This window comes from Microcebus murinus, chromosome 9, assembly GCF_040939455.1.
Source record: "Microcebus murinus isolate Inina chromosome 9, M.murinus_Inina_mat1.0, whole genome shotgun sequence".
In the NCBI taxonomy this organism is placed as follows: domain Eukaryota; kingdom Metazoa; phylum Chordata; class Mammalia; order Primates; family Cheirogaleidae; genus Microcebus; species Microcebus murinus.
In genome coordinates, this window is record NC_134112.1 from 2736961 (window position 1) to 2759786 (window position 22826).

Genomic DNA, 22826 nt, shown 5'->3' on the forward strand with positions numbered 1-22826 from the left:
GGTGAACTTAAGGGATGCTGTAGGCAAGGAGATGATCCTACCTGCAAGCAGGTGTACGCCTACCTGTGATGGTCCCGCATCATTTAAAAAGATCCATACAAAACAGTGTCCTGAAGTGTCACATTGTGTCCATATTCCTGTCATCCCAAGGGGACAACTTGAAGTGAGGAATAACAAAGGCACAACTGAGAAATTAAGAGACAGCACTGACTCTAACCACCTACCCTCAGGGGTTAGCCTGGCCAAGACATCGATACATTAAATAAGTGAATATCTGGCCGATCCTGACCTTTGCTACTGAATCCATCTACAGACGTCATAGATAACAGCTGAGCTTGGAAGATACTTCAAACCTTGAGTGTCTGATGCTACGAAAATTCAAGAGAATTGTTCTGTGTTAAATCAGTCGGTGCCTTTGGGTCAGGATAAATCACTTTCCTGAACACAAAGAGCGTTTTCAGATTCTCTCAAGTGAGACTATGAGATTGATGGATTTTGAGGAATTAAAATTTAGCCTTGGTTAAAAATGGTAAAACCTATGTCCTAACTGACAAATCTTGTCACTGACTGTTTTTTCCATGAAATTATTTTGAACTCACTAGTAATGTCAAGGTTTCGTTGGATAAAATTTAAGAGTTATATTTTCACATTCTATTAAAAATCAGTTCTAAAATGACAACCTTCATAAAGCTTTGTTTTTCAAAAGAACCTACTCTTACACAGACTATGTATTGCTTAAATATCTACCAAATTTAGCTACATCGTCCTGCTGTAGGCACTAAAAACTAAACTGCTTTAAAGACCTTTGTCTTTAAAAGGACACATCATCTGAATGTAGTAAATATGCTTTCTCAGTAATGTTCAGATGTGTAAACAATGCCTTCCCTTATCTGTGCATGACCTCAAAATGCTGTGACTGAAGAACTGCAGGCCCCGCCAGGGCCTGTGCAGGCCTCCTCCCAGTTCCCTTTCCCTGGGGCGGAATTCATGGCACTTACTGGTCCCATAGAGGGTCAAGGGAGCTGTTTCATGCGTGCGGGCAGAGGGCTGTGTGCCCCGCAGAGTCCTAAGGCATGGCGCTGCACAGAGGTGGAGACAGAGGATTTGGCGCGCTGGCTGGGTGGACGCAAGGAGTCAAAAAATGCAAACTGTGACTGAGTCCTCTGGATTACTCTGAGGATGTATATTTGCCTTATATGTTGCAGATTATTCTGTTTTGTGTTTTAATTTCTCCATATATAAGAAAATGTTACTCCTAGGGATGCTATGAAAATTATAGTGGTTATTATGTATAATAAAGCACAAATGGTTAGAAAAATATCTCAAGTGATAGCACATCAGTGCTAAATATTATTATATAAGAAATATTGCACTCACTTGAAAACTCTAAGACTGAGAAATCCAGAAAGACACATAGGTAGAATATGATGCATATAGAGAATGAGGGAAGAAGAGAATTGAGAAATAAAATCACGTTTTCAGGTTCAAGATGGAAGAATTATTTCAGTTTAAGGATACAAAAATACCATTCCCTGACTGTGTTTACTCAGGAGACAAATGCATTTTGGCTCCACATGGAAGAAGGCATTTTGAAGACGTGGCGACAGCTTTGCCGTAGGAGGGCCGGGAGCCACGGCAACGCCTCTCCTCCGCGGTTCTGGACAGGGTTTCTGCTCCACCAGGACGGTTCTCGCACCAAGTAGAGCTCAGGAAAGGAAGTAGCAAGTTGTCCATAACCTAAGTGGCTCAAGCACAGATCCCATACATTCCTGGTGGAACAACTTCAAACTCTGTAGGTGACAGCTGGCCTTGGAAGTGGCTTCAAATCCTAGTGTCTCTAATTCTAAGAAAACTCGAGAGAATTGTTCTATGTTAAATCAGTCAATGCCTTTGGATCAGGATAAATTACTTTCTTATAATATGAAGAGGACTTTCAGATACAGTTAGGTGAGGTTGATAGGTTTTGAGGAATTACAGAGAATTTGAGATGTGTTAGAATACTAAAAAAATAAAAATGGTGATTGTTTTTTAAAGAAAATGTGCATGCTACAAATCTATTGGTTAGCTTAAAGTGATTCAAGGCAAAAGTCTAATGCAATTTTCAAAATTTTGAGTGCTTTGAGAGAAAATTTTTGATGTGGGAAGAAGTTGAGCTATTTATCCATGTAAGTTAGACTATTTTCCTTTTAACAAATGATCACTACCTTGTAAAAAGAAAGCCATGAGATATGTGAGTAGTATTCATACGTGTGTGTATACTTAACAAATAACTAACTGCTCTTATTAATTCAGTAGAATAACAAGGTCATAATTTTACAAAGAAAACAATTCCAATTCATAACATTGTTATCAAGAATTATTGGGAAAATGCTGTCATGCCATTCCCAGAATTACTGATTCTTTTAATGGGGAATTGGTGATTTAAAAGCTTACAGCTTCTCAGAAGCCACTGAAATGCTTGAAGAAAAGAGTCAATAAGAAATCTTACACAAGAAAGGTGACTTGTGGTAAATTCTCTTAGGGCGAAAGCTGATTATTCTAAACTTCTCCATTAGATTTTTCTGGGAAAGGTAAGAATCTTATGACAATTTAGAATTAATTTTAATGTACATTAAGAGCAATAAAAAGATACATTCTCAGACTATGAGTGAAAGAAAGGCAATATTTTAAAAGAAGGAAGATACAGACTTGAAAAAAGGCAATTATTGATTCAAATACCAGTTCCACCACTTATTAGTTCTATGACTTGGATGAGATGGGTAACTTTCATCACTTATTTCTCTAGCCTCAAAGATAATGATATTACCAATCTAAAATGGTTATAATAAGGATTAAGTAAATTAAAGTTTATAAGGCACCTGATAATCAATTAAAATTATTGTGCTAATTGTTCTTCTTTCCTTAGCTTTAGATTTTATCAAACATGTTCTTATGAATGAAGGAAGAATTTTTATCATGATTTTGTCCCATGAAGAGTAACCAAGCTTTGTTTCTGCATTATAAATTGAGCAAAAATCAAAAGACTATTTGCTATATTCAAAAACATGTATCATAATGAAAATAAAATGAAATAAATTTGGATTTCTATGTGCAAAGATGCATGCCTTCCACAGTAAGTGTGAAATAAATGGATGTCTGGTCTCCTGTCATGCCAACAAGATATATTTTTCAAAGTGGGTAACTTATTTTAATATAATAAATTATAAATAGAAGACACATCTGTACCTATTGTTTCATTGTCATTAGAAGAAAAAGTACTTTACTATACCAAAACCAAATTGCTAGTAAATTGGAGGACATATTCTACATCAAAATGTACAACAATAAATAATTCCATCCAGTAGGTTAACTAAATGTCATATTTGGAATTATGTTTTCTTGATAACATATCCTGGTGGGTCCAAAAAGTAGCACAAATTAAAACTAAATGTTCCTTTTGGTATAGAGGAGCAATAAGTAACATTTTTCCTAACAAAGATCCAAGACTAAACCATGTACAATTTCGTGATGTGGATTCTGTGTCATTAAAAGTGAACTGTGGTTTGAGCTGAGTGCCTAGTTAAAAAAAGATAACATTTCTATTTGTACTAATATTTAATACATAAAGAAGTCCTCTGTGTGGTGTGAATGATCATTTGATTGCGACAACATAAAAATTATTAAGTTTATTTCTCACTTTGTTCCAGAATTAGGCACATTTGCAGCAAATCTGGCAGTGGCGATTTGTGAGGGGTTTCAGATTTTACCGCAGAATATAAAGTGGTTCTAGAATGACTGGACTCACTTTAATAGCTATAATCTACTGAAAAGAAAGATTAAAAAGAAAAAATTAAGGACCTAAGAGGACTATTAATAAACTTAAATGGATTTACATAATAAAAAATAAAATAAAAATTCAGAAAACTAAATTTTCATAAATAAAAAAGTTTATATCATCTACCAGACAAGAACATGTAATAAAAATAGAAAATAAGTTGCAGAATCTGAAAAAGACAAAGTGTTTTTACAATGAACAACTCCTTTTAGTGAGCATTATAAAAAATATATATGTATATCTCTATATATAACCTTTATATATAGTTAATATATATTAACTATATATATAGTTTTTATTTTTTTACTGTAATATAATTTATTTTTACTGTAATATAAAAAAGCATGTATTTATACATAATGCACATAGAGAAGATTTTTAAAAAATAATTGAAGATTTATAAACATACTTGTAAATAATTTATGAATGAAAGATCTCATATTGGAAAACTAAACACTCAAAAAGTTAATAATAATCAAAATATTGCATATGCATTCTAAGGGACAAAATGAAACTGCTATTAAAAAAGAAAAGTATGGTCTGTAAATATTTTCATCAGAAAACAATGAAGTCTGGAAATAAATGAGCCTAGTAACATACTTATCTGCTAAGAAATGGAATGGATAAAATAAAAGAAACAATATAAAGAAAGTATCAGAACAAATTAATTAAATGGAAAAAAACCTACAATAGAAAGCATCAAAAACTAGAAGTAATTTCTTAGATAATTTTAATTAAATAAAGCATATAAATACATTTTAAATGTGTAAAATAATTCATTTTAAATTATGAATAAAATAAAAGAATGAAGAAAGAGAAACTTCTAGCAAATTCAATCAGAAAAAAAGTTAAATGGGGGAAAAAGGTACAAAAATTGAGAATGAGAATAGAAGCATAGTTGAGGATACAATAGATAGATATTCCCTTAACTTAATAAAGAGCATTCATTCTAAACCTCCAGAACATGATGCCACTGGATTTGCAATTTTAAGGACTTGTCAATACTAAGGATTTGGCAAAGATTTGTAGATATAAGAATTTACTTGCTGTTGTACTTGCTGGTGGGATATTTCTTCAGAAAATATGTGGGTTTCTTTTGCAAATAAGCATACTTGTTCCTTATGATCCTGCAGCAATTTGACTTTTCCAGATGTATACCTGGATAAACCCTTACATACAATTGTCAGGGAATGTGTACATTCATGTTTATAGCAACATTTTTATAGCAAAAACTGGGAACAGCCCAATATGCATCAAGGAAAACAGTAGAATGGGCATGGATTATATATGAAGTAATGTACGGTAAAAATTAACAACAACTACATGAGACAACACAGATACATGGTAGAAGCATAATATTTAGAAAAATATTTTAAAGAACTGTATATAAAGTATTAATGTTATATGGGTTTTTTTTATATTATAACTCTCTGATACAAAAACAAATTAGAGCATACATACACTGGTGTGGTAACATTCTATTTTTTGAGAAAGCAAAGAAATGATAAATGCACCTATTAGGAAGCTGCTTAACTCAGGAGGACAGGAGATGAGGCAGAGGGAAGTGTTTCCTGGGAAGCGCTAGGGCTGCCCCAGTGCCGTTGGTGGTATCCTTTTACTTACGTGATGTGCTGATGACTTTGCACTTTGTATTCTGGATCGACTATTAGACGATATAAACAAACAACAAATAAAGAATGTAAAGTTTGAAATAGAGCTAACTGGATATATTAAATATGTAGAATATAGTCATGAATAAGCTCAATGCATAGGTTGAACAGTAGATTAGATAGTGATGAAGAATGAATTATTGAAATGAATAATTATTGAATTGGATGATACATTGTGGAGATTACAGAGAATATAGCAAAGAGAAAGGACAAAGTCAGAAAAAGCAATGTATAAAGAGACAAATTCCCCATGCTCAGAAAACACAAGTATTAGTATAATTGCTATGATATTCAGGTCTTGTACATATTAGGACACTTTTTAATATTTATGTTTTATAAAATAAGCAAAGTTATTAAGGAGTCAGTTATATTTTTAAATTTTCTATAATGAATTATAAATTGCTTCATAGTTCTTGTATGTTTTCTTTCATGTTTATTTTCTTTCCAGAAACTGAAGTTTTTATTTTGCCAGTCTTCTCATTGTTTTCTAGTATTTTAATGTTATTTTTTATTTTTCAAAATTAGATTATTCTTATTTTTTCTGAGTTTCTATGTTGAACATTTAACAAAATTATATTCTTTTCTCACTTTTTCATAAGTGAACATACCTGAAGAAAATACATTTCATCACTAAGTATCATGTTAAATAAATTCTTGAGTTTGTTTAAGGGGTATTTTATTTTGAGGTTAGTTTTAAAAATTTGTAATTTTCCTTATTATGTGTCCTTAAACTAATGAGTCATTTAGTTTTTTCTTTTAATTTCTAAAGGTTGCTTGTTTATTTGCTTCACTACTACTTAGCTGATTTTATATATAATTGGTTGTGGTTAGAAAATATATAAAGATTCATAGACATTTGTTGCCATGCATTAAGACCTACACAGGCTCAATTTTTCTACATAGGTACTTAAAAAATATACGTCATGCCTTTGTTGAGTGCTGAATTACATAAACAAATAAGTCTTCATATCAAAGAATCACACTGAGTCCTTGCAAAGTAAGTAAAAACAGCTCTACAATTGGACAGCTCTGTATCTCAAAAAGAAAAAAATAATCTTAAAATCACCAGAAACTACAGATTGCCTAAAAAAATAGTGGACTGACAACATACACTATAACTCAGCAACCTCATTTATATTTTTTTGATTACTTCATACACATTGTTTGTGTAACCTCATGGTTCCAAAAATCTCAAGATTCGTATCCTTCAACAATTCAAGAAAATTCTCAACCATTATCTCTTCAAATATTGCTTGTCTCTGTTTTATCTCACTTGAATTAGAGATGTGTTTGACCTTCTCATTCTATCAGCCATGACTCTGCCCTTCTTTTTCATATTTTCTATCTTAGATATCTAAGCTGTATGAAAGGGATTGAGCAAGTGGCCAAAAGGAATTGCTTTGCTTTTTCTTTTTAAAGAGACACACATACACCCCACCCAACAATACTCCCTTGCTACATGTATATGGCATGGTTACCTTTATCTGAAGAAAAACACAGAAGTGGCTTGTGTTAGGGGTTGCACTGTAATTTCTGTATCACAGTCTACCAAATAGTCAAACAAGTTCCCATCTATAATCCTCATCCCTTCATGTGGAATATACTCATATCTTCAGGGGGAGATAACCTTGAAATGCACTTAGATCACCAGCAGTCTGAAGTCTATTGCCTACGATTTTATTCATTCTCCAGATTAATAATAACCTATCTATCCTTGCAGTGTTGGAGCACACACAGAAGAATTGCAGTGAAAACACCCATTCAAAATAAACAGTGGGTATGCATCTTATAAAGGGCTGATAACTAGAATCTACATAGAACTCAGGAAAATCAGCAAGAAAAAAAAACAAAACAATCCATTAAAAAGTAAGCAGAAGCCGGGCGCGGTGGCTCACGCCTGTAATCCTAGCTCTTGGGAGGCTGAGGCGGGCGGATTGCTCAAGGTCAGGAGTTCAAAACCAGCCTGAGCAAGAGCGAGACCCCGTCTCTACTATAAATACAAAGAAATTAATTGGCCAACTGATATATATATAAAAAAAATTAGCCGGGCATGGTGGCGCATGCCTGTAGTCCCAGCTACTTGGGAGGCTGAGGCAGCAGGATTGCTTGAGCCCAGGAGTTTGAGGTTGCTGTGAGCTAGGCTGACGCCACGGCACTCACTCTAGCCTGGGCAACAAAGTGAGACTCTGTCTCAAAAAAAATATAAAAAAAAAAAAAGTAAGCAGAAGACATGAACAGAAGTTTTTCAAAAAAAGACAGACTAATGGCCAACAAGCATACGACAAAGAGCTCAACATCTCTAATCATCAGGGAAATGCAAATCAAAACCACAACGAGATATCACCTAACTCCAGTGAGAATAGCTTTTATCAAAAAGTTCCAAGACAAATGTTGGCATGGATGTGGAGAGATAGAACACTCATACACTGCTGGTGGGACTGCAAACTAGTACAACCTCTGTGGAAAGTAATACGGAGATACTTTAAAGAGCTACAAGTAGAACTACTATATGATCCAAAAATCCCACTACTGTGTAGCTACCAAAAAGGAAAACAGACATTCTATAAAAAAAGACATCTGCACTCAAATGTTTATAGCAGCACAATTCACAATTGCAAAGATGTGGAAACAACCCAAGTGCCTATCAATACATGAGTGGATTAATAAAATATGGTGTATATATACCATGGAGTTCTACTCAGCCACAAAAAACAATGCTGAACTAACATCTCTTGTTATCCTGGATGGAGCTGTAGTCTATTCTTCTAAGTGGAGTATCACAAGAATGGATAAACAAACACCACATGTACTCACCATTAAATTGGTACTAACTGATCAACATTTATATGCACATATGGGACATAACATGCATTGGGTGTTGGGCAGGTGGGATGAAGAGGAAGTGATGGGTAACTCCACAAAGGGATCTGGTGCATGCTTTCTCGAGGGTGGGCACACTTGTCTGGTGGTGCAAAGGCAATTTATGTAACCAAAGCTTTTGTATCCTTGTGATACTCTGAAATACAAAAAATAAAATTAAAAATAAATAAACAGCAAGAAACAAGAATCTGTGGTGCATGAAAATTCTGCTGTTCAGGAAGAGAGATAATCCTAATCCCTGACAGGAGATCCAATGCCTCTGTACCTAATCTGGGATACCCTGGCTGTGCTTTCTGAGAAGATCCCCCTCAACCACTGCAGCCATAAGTACATCTGTATTGAGCACTGGAGAGAAATGTACTTCTATGAGCTTCTCAGTTTTCATGCCACGTTCTGTGGGTGCTCTCAGTCAGAGTGGGATTTTTTCAAGTTTGAACAGTCATTTTAGGCAAGTCTTTTTTAATCTTCCAATTTATTTTCATAAAAATCTGCTGGTTTTAAATCTATTTCCTTCTGGTCAATTTCATGTGTAAACACCACGAGGAAGACCACTTGGGGACCTACGTGTTGGTTTCTTTTCTACCTCAACTTCCCAGTGATGGATGGTCCAAAATGAGGGAAATCTTAACAAAAGCCACTCCATGCCTCCTCTGCTGCTCTCTGTAACCTAACATTTTCTCTCCGCTGATTGTTGCGACACTGCTTCCTCAGAATGCTGCAGCGTCAAACTTAGCCTGTCTTTCCTTATGTGTTTGATCTGTATTTCATAAGTATCAAAAGCTTTAGTTCATTTTTTCCCTCTTATTTCATCCTCAAACAAATATCTGAGGCAGACAGGCCTGGCATTATTTGTGCTTGTGCCAGCTAAAGACATCAAGGCTCAAGACATTGAAGTCATGTCACAAAGGCGGCACAGCTGGGTGTGTGCTGGCCCTGGTACACACACCTGGTGTTCGGGCTCTGGCTCAGAATCTCTGTGCTCTACCATGAAGCATAATGACCTTATAGCTTACTGATGGCCCTCAACACTTCCTCTTAATAGCATATTAAATATACACCTTGAAAACTATCCTTATCATAACTGGCCCCATGGTATAATGGTCAGCACTCTGGACTCTGAAAATCCTTAACAAATAATAGTTGTTTCAACTACTTGAGTTAACAGGCTATGCATTTCTTCTAGTACAGACACAATCTGCAGGACAGACCCCTAAAAATAACCCTCTTCTCTAACCAGGTGAGTTTCAATGTGCATGAGTTATGCCTGAGAGAATCAGGAGCTGTCACCAATGGTCCCCAGTCCTCAGCTCGCCTCAGAATCTCCTGAAAAGCTCGTTCAAACGCAGGTCGCTGTGCGCCCCCCAGGCTGCCCCAGCAGAGGCAGGCTGCCGCGGGACGGCGCGTCTCACAGGCCCTGGCAGGCTGGCCTCGGGACCGCACTCTGGCAGGTAATTTTATGGCAACTTGACTGGCCATGGGGTGCTCAGATATTTTGTCAAACATTATTCTGGGCGCTTCTCTGAAGGTGTTTTTGGGTGAAATTAACGTTCAAATCACTAGACCTAAGCAGAGACTGTCTTCCCGACTACGGATAGACCGCAGCCAACCAGGCGAGGACCCTGCAGAACGGGAAGACTGCCCTCGCGGGTACGGGGCGACGCCCCCCGAGCGTCGTCAAGCGGGGCATCGGCTGTGCCCTGCCTTCTCCAAACTCAAACCGCGGCCTCCGCTGCGCCGGAAACCGACGGAAACCGACGCCGTCAGCGCTTCTGGGTGTCTAGCTCCCGGCTCAGCCTGCAAATCTCGGCACTTCTCGACCTCCTTGATCACTTGAGTCAATTTCTCACCCCTCTCCCTTCTCTCTCTCTCCTCTCCCACTGCCTTCCAGTTTCCATAGATATATTGATATATCTGCTATGTGCACATGTACATATCCTTGTATGTGTCCTGTATACATGTATAAATACACACATGTTCCATTTGCTTCGTTTCTTTGGAGAGCCCTGACTAACACACCACTGTTAGGTCAGGAGCCGAAAGAGACACGTGTAGCAAAATGCTGTTTATTGTGAGCAGTTGGGTGGAGGCCAGAGTGTCCACAGCAAGGGAGGGAGAGCCTTGGGTTTTATGGAGGGTTTCTCAGGGGGAGTGAGTACTTGGCCAGAACGGCCGCTGCAATAAAACAAATTTTAAGCACCCAATTTCTGGGAGCCCCGGGTCAGTTCACCCCTAGAGGTCAGGGAGGGCGGTTCCGCGCTGCTGGGCGGCCGCTGCCGCCGTCCGCGGGCTCCAGCCTCCCTGGGGCTCCCGGCCCCTGCCTGCTGATCCCCAAACCTCGGGTTTGTGTTAGCCGACTCGTCCCATACTTGCGTTTCGAGCTCCCACGTGGAACAACCTGCCACCGCCACCACGGGAGACTTGATCAGGATATAACGCGTACTGGAGAAGTGACAGGCTGGCGTTCTAGGGGGATCACAGCCAGATGATGATAGTAACAACAGTAACAATGATTATAACAGTGACGCCAAGTCGGCAGCAGAGCCAAGCCTGGAAATCCTAGGCTTTCAGTTTCTGAGGAAATAGTCTTACCTCCCCCCCAGCTCTCAGCAATCAAAATGACCATTCACAAACATGTATTTGTGTGCCCAGCTGTATTTGAGGAATTTTTTTGGTCACAAAATGAATTCCTCTCTTTACACAGGCCCCTTCCCAGCTCCAACTCCGCAGTCTGAAAGCGCCTCGATGGGGCGCCGCAGCTCCGCGCGCAGGTGGCCGCTGGCCGCGAGGGTTTGCGGCCCCGTCTGGAGACGCTACAGACCGAGTCTGTGTCTTCGGCCGGTGCCCGTGGCCTGGCGTGCCCGCCACCGCTGGGAGGCCGTCGCGGGCCGGGGAGGGAAGGAGCGCGGGCTGCACGCGGGACCAGAGGGCCTGGCGCGCGGTCGCCCAGCTGGGGAGGAAGGCAGCCTGAACGAATGGGCGGCTCGTGAATAAGCCAGGGCAGGAAAGTGCTTTCGTTCAAATATGAGGTTTCAGCAGAGGGAGTCGGGATGCGATCGTGATTATAATCCTGAGCTGTGGATTAGTGTTGTAAAGTTTTGGGCCGCGAGAGGAAAAGGCAGGCAAAGCAGGGCCAAACAGCGTGGCTTTGCTGAGTGCTCCACGGGGGTTCACGGGTCCCAGGAGGGGCCTGGAAGTCGTGCCCCTTGGAGGGGGTTAGGGCCTTTCATGCCTCCTGAGGTGGGTACTGAGAAATAGGAGAGGCTGGTGGTATTTGCAGAATCCAGGAACCGAAACCGAAAAACTCCTTATTTTTGGCCGGTCTTGTGGGCTTCTTTTCTTTAGGGAGGGGAGGGGTGCCTGCCACCTGCCTTACAAGTATAAGTAGAAACTTAGAAAAGTTGCTTAAACTCTCTCAACCTTAGTGTCCTCAAATACAAAGTTAAGATAACACCAGCCCCCCGCCCCCAGGAATAGTGTATGTGTCAGGGGAGGTAAACACATACATCCCCGAGATCAGGATCTAACCAATATTTAATTATTAGCAATTATTATTTTATTGTTTTAACTTTTTATGACCTATAAATTGCTCTGAGTGAATGTTTACTAAATATTTTACAGAATTACATCGTGCTAAACAGTCTTTTTAATACTGACATGAAATATCATGAAATATACCTGTTGAGTTTATTTAAAAGAGCAGACTCCTATGGCAATTGGCATCTCAGTTTCACTTGTGCTATACCTTAGAAATTTGCTGCAGTGCCTATGTGCAGGCACAACTGTATGTAGAGTAGAGTCTTCATTGTCACATAATATTTTTTGTCACCTCCTCTTGGTAGTTTGGGTTTTAATTTGTGGTCTGGACACTCTTTTACATGTTTCAGTTGTGTAGCTAAAGAAGACGTGGACCTCAGCCCTGTTTAGACGCGAGGCACAGAATGCTCTGATTTTTCCCAAGCTTAGACTAGAATTTAAAAAAAAAAAAACATAAGAATTCTGGAAATGAAGATAAATTATTAACAAATAAGTGGTTTTAAAACAAAATAGCTAATTTAATATATATAGTTATTATATTAAATTATTGCTTTAATATGTATTTGATATATTAATATATATTTATTTATATATAATTTTAATGTATATATTTTAATATATATTAATATATACTTAATATATATTAATATATATTTAATATATATATATATATATATGTTTGTGGTTGCTAGCTCACAGCAACCTCAAACTCCTGGGCCCAAGCAATCCTCCTGCCTCAGCCTCTCAAGTAGCTGGGACTACAGGCATGAGCCACCATGCCCAGCTAATTTTTTCTATATATATTAGTTGGCCAATTAATTTCTTTCTATTTATAGTAGAGACAGGGGTCTCACTCTTGCTCAGGCTGGTTTCGAACTCCTGACCTCGAGCAATCTGCCCACCTCTGCCTCCCAGAGTGCTAGGATTACAGGCGTGAGCCACAGTGCCCAGCCTAATTTAATATTTTTAAAGATTCCAAATAATGTCAATTAATGAGAAGGCAAAAAATTAAATGGCTTTAAATTTGTAGTGAAAGAGTGTAAACTTTTAGGATGTGATTTTTACATATCCTTTTATAAGTATCTTAAAGTATCCTCTTTCTAAGGGATGAAGCTAAAAAATATACTCATTGGATTTTGCTTTTATGAGAACTTCTTCCCTCAAAAGATTTTATTAAAATAGACTAAAATTAAAGAGCTTTATAATAGCCATTGATTTTCATCTGTAGTAAGCACTTTTTCTTGATAACCTAAAACAAATACACACAAAGAAAATTTAAATTGGCTAGAATTTGAAAGCCTTTGTCACCCCCTATTTTTGAAAATCTTTATGAAAATCCGGAAACAATTTTCGTGCAAATGAAATGTAAATGTGGAAACGAGACATGTTCATTTCACCCCATTCTCCCAAGTCTCCCACCATGTATAGGCAGAATTTCCTGTGCGACCCCCAATGGACAGAAAGTTTGTGTCCCCCTAAATTCATATGTTGAAATCCTAAACCCTACCTGATATTATGGTATTCGGGGATGGGGCCTTTGGGAGTGATTTGGTGATGGGAGTGGAGCCCTCATGAATGGGATTAGTGCCCCCATGAAAGAAACCCCAGAGAGCTGCCTTGCCCTTTCCACCACGTGGGGACACAGCTAGGAGGACTGTCAATGAACCTGGAATAGGCCCTCACAAGACACGGAACCTGCAGGTGCCTTGGCTGGGACTGCCCAACCTCCAAAACTGTGAGAAATAAATTTCTGTTGTTTGTAAGCCACCTACTCTGTGGCATTTTGTTACAGTAGCCTGAACATACTAAGATGGATCTATGCCCTTTATTTTCGTATGTGAGTTAACTCTTTAGTCCGTTGGCTGACTTCAGAAAATATCGATCTGACTTTAAGCACTAATAAATATAATAAAAATCAGAGGTATTGCTATAAAAATACTATTGAGGGTCCTGTGAAGTTTATATTGTATGTCTAATTGTTGTCTCTAATTTTATCTATGGATCAGATCATATTATCTGAGACATACATACTTCAGCCCTTCACAATAACTCATTTTAAATTAACTTTCAGTGGTATAATACAAGTCTTTAACAAAACCATTCTTTTAAAAAAAGATTAAATAAAGAAAAATTTGCATACTTTATTTACATAAGCACGTACTGAGACCCTCGAGGGCATCTCCTTCTGCATCCACAGGCCACGCTGCCCTCGCCAGCCCCAGACATGCTCTTTAAGGGAGGAAAGGGAAACTTGTGTTTTCCTTTTTCAGTTTTAGCAATTAAGTTGATTTTTATCTAATAGATTCTATATGGCAAGCTATGTAGTCATGCCATGAATTGAGGCAGTGGTTTTCAAATTTCAGCATACGTAAGAATCATCTAGGAATCTTATAACCTGTTGATTTCCAGTCCTTGTCCTCAAATTTCTTATTCCAGCCAATCTTATTCCAGGAATTTGCACTGTTAATAAAAACCGAAGGTGATCCTGATATGAGTTGTATTTCATTGTTGGTTCTGCTTCCACATGCCACGCTACAGCATTTTTGACAAGTCCCTCACCTTCTTTGAAGTTTACCTTGGATTCCGTAATTTACCAATTCCAATCTTAAAAGATGTTTCTGAAGTCTCACTAAAATTTTTAAAAGTGCATATTTTAGTTTTAATATTTCTAGCATTTAATAACTCTATAGGGCTTTTTGTGTAGCCAACAATAGCCTATTTTGGGATACTAAAAACATTGTGGGCAGATATATCTCCTAAACTTATTCATATCATCCTGTTTATATGAGGTAGGTTTTTTGTTTTAAATCTAAGATTAGTGTCTAATATTTATTTTCATCACACGTCTTTTTGGCTTTGTCTCCACGATCCAGGCAATCACTCATCCACAGCCATCAGCTACTGTGTGGTGCTAATTTTGCTTCTGAGCAGCCCTGTTCCCTTTTCACCCCAGTTCTCCTTCCCTCATATCTCTGACCATGGCATTTTTCTGTACTTTTTGAGTCAATTACACAAACCTGTTATCACCAGTTTATATCTTATTTTTTGTCCCCCAACTTGTTTTTCTTTTAATTTGAAATATGGAAACTATTTTGCTAGGATTCTCATTGTCTCAGTGTTTCAAATCATTGGGTCAGAAATCAGCACCGTTGTTATTCCCGTTAGCCATGGAATAGTAATTCTTGCAGCAATTCAAGAAGTTATACAAGTATCTTTAATATCCTTAAACTGCCAAGCCAGTCACAGCCCATCTCTAATACTCCTACTCTGCTTATCTCATCTGTATTTTACCCACAGATTGAAATAGACACTAATTCCAATAATATAGTTAAAATTATGGAAAAAAAGATGTTCTAGAATATAGAATTTCCCTCATAGATAAATTACCAGTCATTACAAATGCAAGATGCATGGCATTTTAAAAACTTGTTTGGTATGTTAAAACTGTTTATCACTTAATTTTATCAGGGTTGCAAGAAAAAGCACTTGGCTTAAATTGCTGTTTCTAGTGAAATATTCTTTATGTGGTAGAAAAACCAAAACCAATTGTTGATTCCACCAGTATGAATAGAAAAGAACACAAAAATTTCCTATCAGATACTTCTTCCACGCCATTTTCCCTTCTTTGTTTTCCCCACAGAATTTAAAAAATATTAATAAAAAGAAGCTGAGTGTTATTTCCCTGTACCATATTATTAAAAACCAATTAAGTACCAAGGAATCTGAGGTAGTTTTATATGAATAACACATAAGAGGCAGTGTTGAAAGATACTGTATGTCAACAGTGACTATCTTAAGAATATGTGAATAAATGCTCATAACTTTATTTTCAAACACACAAAATGACATCTACCCCTTTTCCCTTCTTCACTGATGGATTATTTGTATGTCCTTTCACTTTCTCTAACTCCTCTCCCTGAAGCTGAGTTTTGAAAGTGGTTAGGAGGATTTCCAGTGTAGTGGAGTGCACTGGTTCTTACTATTTTATATATTAGGACATTGATATTTTTGTTGATGTTTCAGTGTAGGCACTACCATAGATTAAAAGCAAAGAGCACAGAAAACTTTAGGAGTGATGGTATGACAAGCTTCACAGACCCTCTTCCTACACAAACAATCCTAACTAATGAAAATTATTTTTTAAGAACTAAGGGCAGGTAGCAATGGAGAAAATAATGTCATCAAGAATATTGACCAAGTCTTGGTAAAAACAGTGAGAGTCTGTGGCATTTGAACATAGCTTATCATGTTTCCTGATCCCTTGGTTTAGAACGATGGAAACTCAAACAAATCCTGGTGGGCATATCTAAGAATACAGGGTTCCTTTTCCCTCTAGCTTCTATTCTAGAATGATGGCTTTTTACAGGAGTGGCAGAATGCCATCTTTTCTTATCCTCCACCTCCACATTGTATTGCATAAAACATAAGCCCCATTGTAGCTAAGACCAGCTAGAGGTGCAGGGTTCCCTTCTTTCACTGAGGCCACATTGGTAGAGTGGAAGTGCTATGAAAGCCACATCAGACCAAGAATACTGGACCTTATCACTTTCACCTCATTTCAGTTGCAGGTTGGGGTTCCAGGCTGGACAGGAAGCCCAAGAACACCAGAAGCAACCACCACCTTTCAATGTTCTATTCATAAGCAAGAGAGTCACTGTAAGACCGGCATCCCACTGTCCCCATCTAAGCTTTACAACAGAGCACAGACGTGTTTGTCAGAGGTAGAGGAAGGCCATGAGAGCAGAAAGCTCCATAAGTATCCCTGTCTTTATTTGGACCAGACTATAGAGAACTTCAGTCCTAGTGGCAAACAATTAAGGAGAAGCTGGTAGCTCCTTATATCAACAAGCTAAACTTTGGCTAGCTAGCCACCACTGAAAATCAAGAAAGACAAAGGTGAAAGGAGCAGACATAGGGTCATCAAAAGCCTCCAAGACAAACCTTAAGGACTACAAGGGGGCCCAGCATCAATTATATCAGAAGGGGAGCAATTTATGCCTTACCCAGGCATTGTTAAAACAACCAAGTAATCAGTCAGCAAGTAGTGGCATCTAACTTGTAGGTGTGATATCAGCAGATACAGGCAGCCTAAACAGGATGCTGGGGAAAGAGACTGTCAGTCCATCAAAAACACTGCCATTCTAGGGTGAACGTTCACATGGGAAAGGCTGTACCATCTGAGGACAAGCATCAGAAGTTTCATACTGTGGGTAAAATGGACTTCACTGGGAGATACTCACAGGCTTTTGTTACAAGTCTCAAACTGCACACCACACAAAGTTATCGCACAGAGAATTGGTCCGTATTAGCACTCCAGCTTCTATTCTCTCTTGTGTGTGCTCAGACAATCTTACTGGCTCCTGTTTCGCATGTCTGGTTAATATTGCTTTAAGGGAAGATTTACATGACTCTGTTTTATAATACTGCATTGGTATTATGAATATTCTCCAGTCAGATATGTTTGACATCTCCATAATATGTTTGGGTAAAGGAAATGCAACTACTTCACACATTCAAGTATACCAATATTCCTGTAAAATCATTTCTTTTTGTTTTACATTTGCTTGTACATCTAATGAGCCATCTCCCTGGGAGAGGGTCCACCATATAAAAATTCCATTGATAACTTTTTCTCTCAGCAGCTAACCACAGCATATCTTCTGTTTCATACCATGGGGGATACCATGGTCACCCAGAAATCAAAGGCTTCCCATTACCTGACCTTTCATCCTTTCTTTTCTTAAACCACATGTCTCAATGAGTCAAGGTGATGCTAGTGAATCCCACTTCTGATCCAACAAATCTGTTAACAGCCCCAACTGGGGCAGTGCAGTTCACTTCTGGCACTAACCAACCAGAAATGGCACAGACCCCACAAGTGGAAGTGTCGAATCCACAGCAAGACCGTCTGAATGTCAGATCAGCATTTGATTTGTAGTCAGTTGATCCGACATGAAGAACCACTCCCAGGACTCAGGAATCGCTGCAGTTACTATTACAGTTTTATCATAAAGAATACAGCTCAGAAATAGACAAATGAATAGACAGATGAGGTCTGGGAGGCCTGAAATACAGAATTCCATGCTGTTAAGTTGTGTCATCCTTCTTGCATATCAGTGTATTCACCAAAGAGAAAGCTCCACTGAGCATCCATGTCTCTAGTTTTTATTGGTATTTAATTGCAAAGGCGTGATTCATTTAATCATTGGCCATATAGTTGAACTCAGCCTCCTTTCCTTCCACAGAGGTCAGGGGTCAGACTGATATCACTTGGTGCAAAGCCCCCGCCATCTAATCATATGATGAGTCTTTCTGGCATTACCAGCCACCATCTTGAAGCTATTTACAGGTCTATCAAGAGTCACCACATTAGCACAATCTCAAGTGTACTCCAGGGGGCTCTTAAATTAAAAAGACACTTCTGTTACTTCCAAGGGTTTTTATGATCTTAGTGTCAGAAATTTGGAACAAAGGCCAGACAATTTTTTTTATTATACAACAAGAACTTAGAAGGTTAATAGCTTATAGTAAAAAAATGAAAGAACTCACATAAATAACCTGAACTACCATCTTAACATATTAAGAAAAGTAAAACAAACACAAAGCAAGCAGAGAAAAGTAATAAAGATTAAAGCAGAAATAAATAAAATAGAAAAACAATACAGATAATCAATTATACCAAATTTTGGTTTATTGCATATATCAAAACATTGCCAAGACGTTAGTTATAGTGGTCAACGAAAAACAGAGAGAGGATGCAGTGCAGTAAGTCGGAAATGGAAGGAGAGTTGACATGGCTCCCCATAATATGGAACAATAAAGAGGATTTAAGGGAATATTATAAACAACTTTTGCCAAAAATTTGATAACATGAATAAAGGAAACAAATTTTTAGAAATATACAAAGTATCAAAACTGACTCATAAAATTATAGTAATGACAATAGATCTATAACAAGAGATTGACTTAATAATTTAGAAAAAATTTCAAAAAGAAAAGCTCAGTCCCAAATGACTTCATTGGTGAATTCCACCAAACATTTAAATAATGAATACCAATTCTTCAGTAACTCTTACAAATAAATGAAAGAGGAGAGAGCACATTACATCTCATTTTATGAGGCCAGGATTACATGATATCAAAAATCAGAAAAAGACATCACAGAAAAAGAAAACTAAGGACCTATATCTTATAAATATAAATGTAAAATAAAAATCCTCAAGAAAATACTTGCAAACTGAATGCTCTAAATTGATTGTGATGATGGTTTTTCAACTTTCTTTATATACTAAGAAACACTGAATTGTAAACTCAAATGGCTAAATTTTATGGTATGTTAATTACTTTTCCAGGAATCATTTAAAAGGAAAAGTGCAAACTGCAAGTCAAGTGGAAATGACACTCCAAGGTATTTGGGTAGAGTAAAAGGGAGGAAAATATACAAGTAAATATGGTAATGAGACCTACTTAAAGAGAGGGACAGAATCTTATAATCAATTTCAGTTACTATATTAAATTTGGCATAATATAGAAGATATATAATAAAATTAATAATTCTCTTAGTTTCCCATTTGAGCAGACCCCTAAATGAAATTTTTTTATGTACCAATTTTAAATGTTATTTAGCTCTGGAGGATTTAGGATCTATTTTTTCATTAGTTTTGAGAAGAAAATATTCATTTGCTTAGTATCAGAGCTTGCTTGATTTTAATAACAACAAATTTTATGTAGTTATATTAATATTTGAGAAAATATATTAATATATGTTAGATATTTTCTCAAAAATTAATCTTTAATTTTGGCTTCATGAAAATTAAAAGAAAAGAAAAGACCTGGATGTATATTGGAATAAATGCTATGAGGTCTTAGTCATGAATTCTTTGCCTAGAAGAATGTCCAGATGAGTTTTCTCCAGGTTTTCTTTTAGTATTTTTATAGTTTAATGTCTTAAATTTATGTCTTTACTCCATCTTGAGTCGATTTTTATATTTTGTGAGAGACAGGGGCCCAGTTTCATTCTTATGTATATGGAAATCCAATTTTCCCAGCATCATTATTGAAAAGGGTATCCTTTACCCAGTGTATGTTTTTGTCAATTTTGTCAAAGGTCAGTTGGCTGTAGACATGTGGATTTACTTCTGGGTTCTCTATTCTGTTCCAATCTATGTGTTTATTTTTACACCATTACCTTGCTGTTTTGGCTATGATAGCCCTGTGGTATAATTTGAAGTCAGGTAATATAATGTAATATAATGCTTTGAACTTTTTGCTTAATATTACTTTGTCTCTTTGGGGTCTTTTTTGGTTCTGTGTGAATTTAGGCTATTATTTCTAGTTTTGTGAAAAATGACATTGGCATTTTGATAGAGATTGCATTGAATCTGCAGATTGCTTTGGGCAGTATGATCCTTGTAATGATATTAATTCTTCCAGTCCATGAACAAGGGATGTTTTCCCATCTGTATGTGTCATCTACAACTTCTTTCATCAGTGTTTTATAGTTTTCATTGTCAAGATCTTTCATGTCCTTGGTTAAATATATTCCTAGGTATACATCTTTTTGTAGTTATTGTAAATGGGATTGCTTTCTTGATTTGGTTCTCAGTCTGATTGTTATTAATGTATAGAAATGCTACTAATTTTTGTACATTGATTTTGTATACTGAAAGTTTACTTAATTCACTTATCAACTCTAAGAGTCTTTAGGGTTTTCTAGATATAAGAACATATCAGCAGGGAACAGAGACAATTTGCCTTCCTCTTTTCCAACTTAGAAGACTTTTATTTCTTCCCTTGTCTGATTGTTCTGGCTAGGATTTTGTTAGTATGTGAAATAAGAAAGGTTAAAGCAGGCATCCTTATCTTGTTCAGTTCTTAAGAGAAATGCTTTCAACTTTTTCCCATTCAATATGACATTGGCTGTGAGTTTGTCACGTACGGCTTTCGTTAATTCAAAGCATGCTCTTTCTATGCCTAGTTTGTTGACGGTTTTGTGTTCATGTTCATCAAGGATATTGATCTGTAACATTCTTTTTTTTTTTTTTTTTGCAGACTTTTCTAGTATTGATGTCAGGGTGATACTGGCTTCATAGAATGAATTGGGAAAAATTCCCTGCTCTTCCAATTTTTCAATCAGTTTCATGAAGATTTGTACCAGTTCTTCTTTGTACATTTGCCAGAATTTGGCTGTGAATCTATCTGATCCTAGGCTGGGGTTTGGGGCAATATTTTGTTACTGATTCAATCTCCCTATTTGTTTTTTTATTTTTTTTAGCCTATGATGGGGGTACAAGTGTTAAGGCTACATATATTGCCCATGCCCCCCTCCCCCCCTCGAGTAAGAGCTTCAAGCAAGTCCATCCCCCAAACATTGCACATCTTACTCATTGTGTTTTTGACATTTTTGTGATTTCTATTGCTTCCTCATTCAATCTTGAGATGTATGTTTCCAGATATTCATCCATTTCCTCTAGGTTTTCTAATTTGTGAACATAATAGTCTCTCATAATAGTCTCTAATGATCAACTGTGATATCAAGTTCAATGGCTCTTTTTTCATTTCTGATTTTGTTTATTTATATATTTTCTCTTCCATTTTTGGTTACTTTAGCTAATGGTTTACCCATTTTGTCTATCTTTTCAAAGAACCCAATTTGTGTTTCATTGATCCTTTATGTTGCTGTTGGTTTGGTTTTTGTTTTGTTTTGTTTTCTTTTATTTGTTTTCTCTATTTTATTTAGTTATGCTCTCATCTTAGTTATTTCTTTTCTTCTACTAACTTTAAGTTTGTTTTTTCTTATTTTTCTAGTACCTTGAGAAACTAAAACAACTTAAGTTGTTAATTACACTAAAAAACTTCTGCACAGCAAAATATAAATAAATAAATAGCCAACTGAGTGAACAGACAACCCACAGAATGGGAGAAAAATATTTGCAAAGTATGCAACCGACAGGGGACTAATATCCAGAATTTACAAGGAACTCAAACGACTAAACAAAAATACCTCAAAATCCACAAATAATCCAATTAAAATGAGCAAAGGACATGAGTAGACATTTTTCAGAAGAAGACATACAAATAGCCAACAAGCATATAAAAAACATTCAACATCACTAATTGTCAAGAAATATAAGCTGAAACAATGAGATATCAACTTTCACAAGGCAAAATAGCTATTATTAAAAAGTCATAAAATAGCAGATGGTGAGGATGTTAAGAAAGAGAATGCTTATATAGTAGGAATATAAATTATTATAACCTCTATAGAAAACAGTATTATAGAAGTTTCTCAAAAAAATAAAAAAATAACTACCATTTGATCCAGTAATCCCACTATTGGGTATATACCCAAAGGAAAAGAATTCATTCTATCAAAAAGACACTTGCACTTATATGTTTATTGCAGCACTATTCACAATATCAAAGATATGGAATCAACCTAAGTGTCAATGAAAAGATGTTTGGATAAAGAAAATGTGGTATATGTACACAATAGAATACTACAGACTCATAAGAAAGAATAAAACTATGTATTTTGCAGCAATATGGGAGAAACTGGAGGTCATTATGTTCAGTGAAACAACTCAGAAACAGAAACTCAAATACCATATGTTCTTACTTATAAGTGGGAGCTAAATAATCTATACACGTAGGCATAGACTGTAGAATAATAGACATTGGAGACTCAAAAAGGTGGGAGGCTGGGATGATGATAGAGAATGAGAAATTACTTAATGGCTACAATGTTCACTACTTAGATGATGGATATACTAAGAGCCCAGACTTCACCACTATGCAATATATCTATGTAACAAAACTGCACTTGTACCCCTTAAATTTATACAAAAATGAAATCTTTTGATTTTATGAAAAAACACTTTAAATTTCATTGTCTCAGGTTCTGTGACTATTCATGAACTTCAGACTTC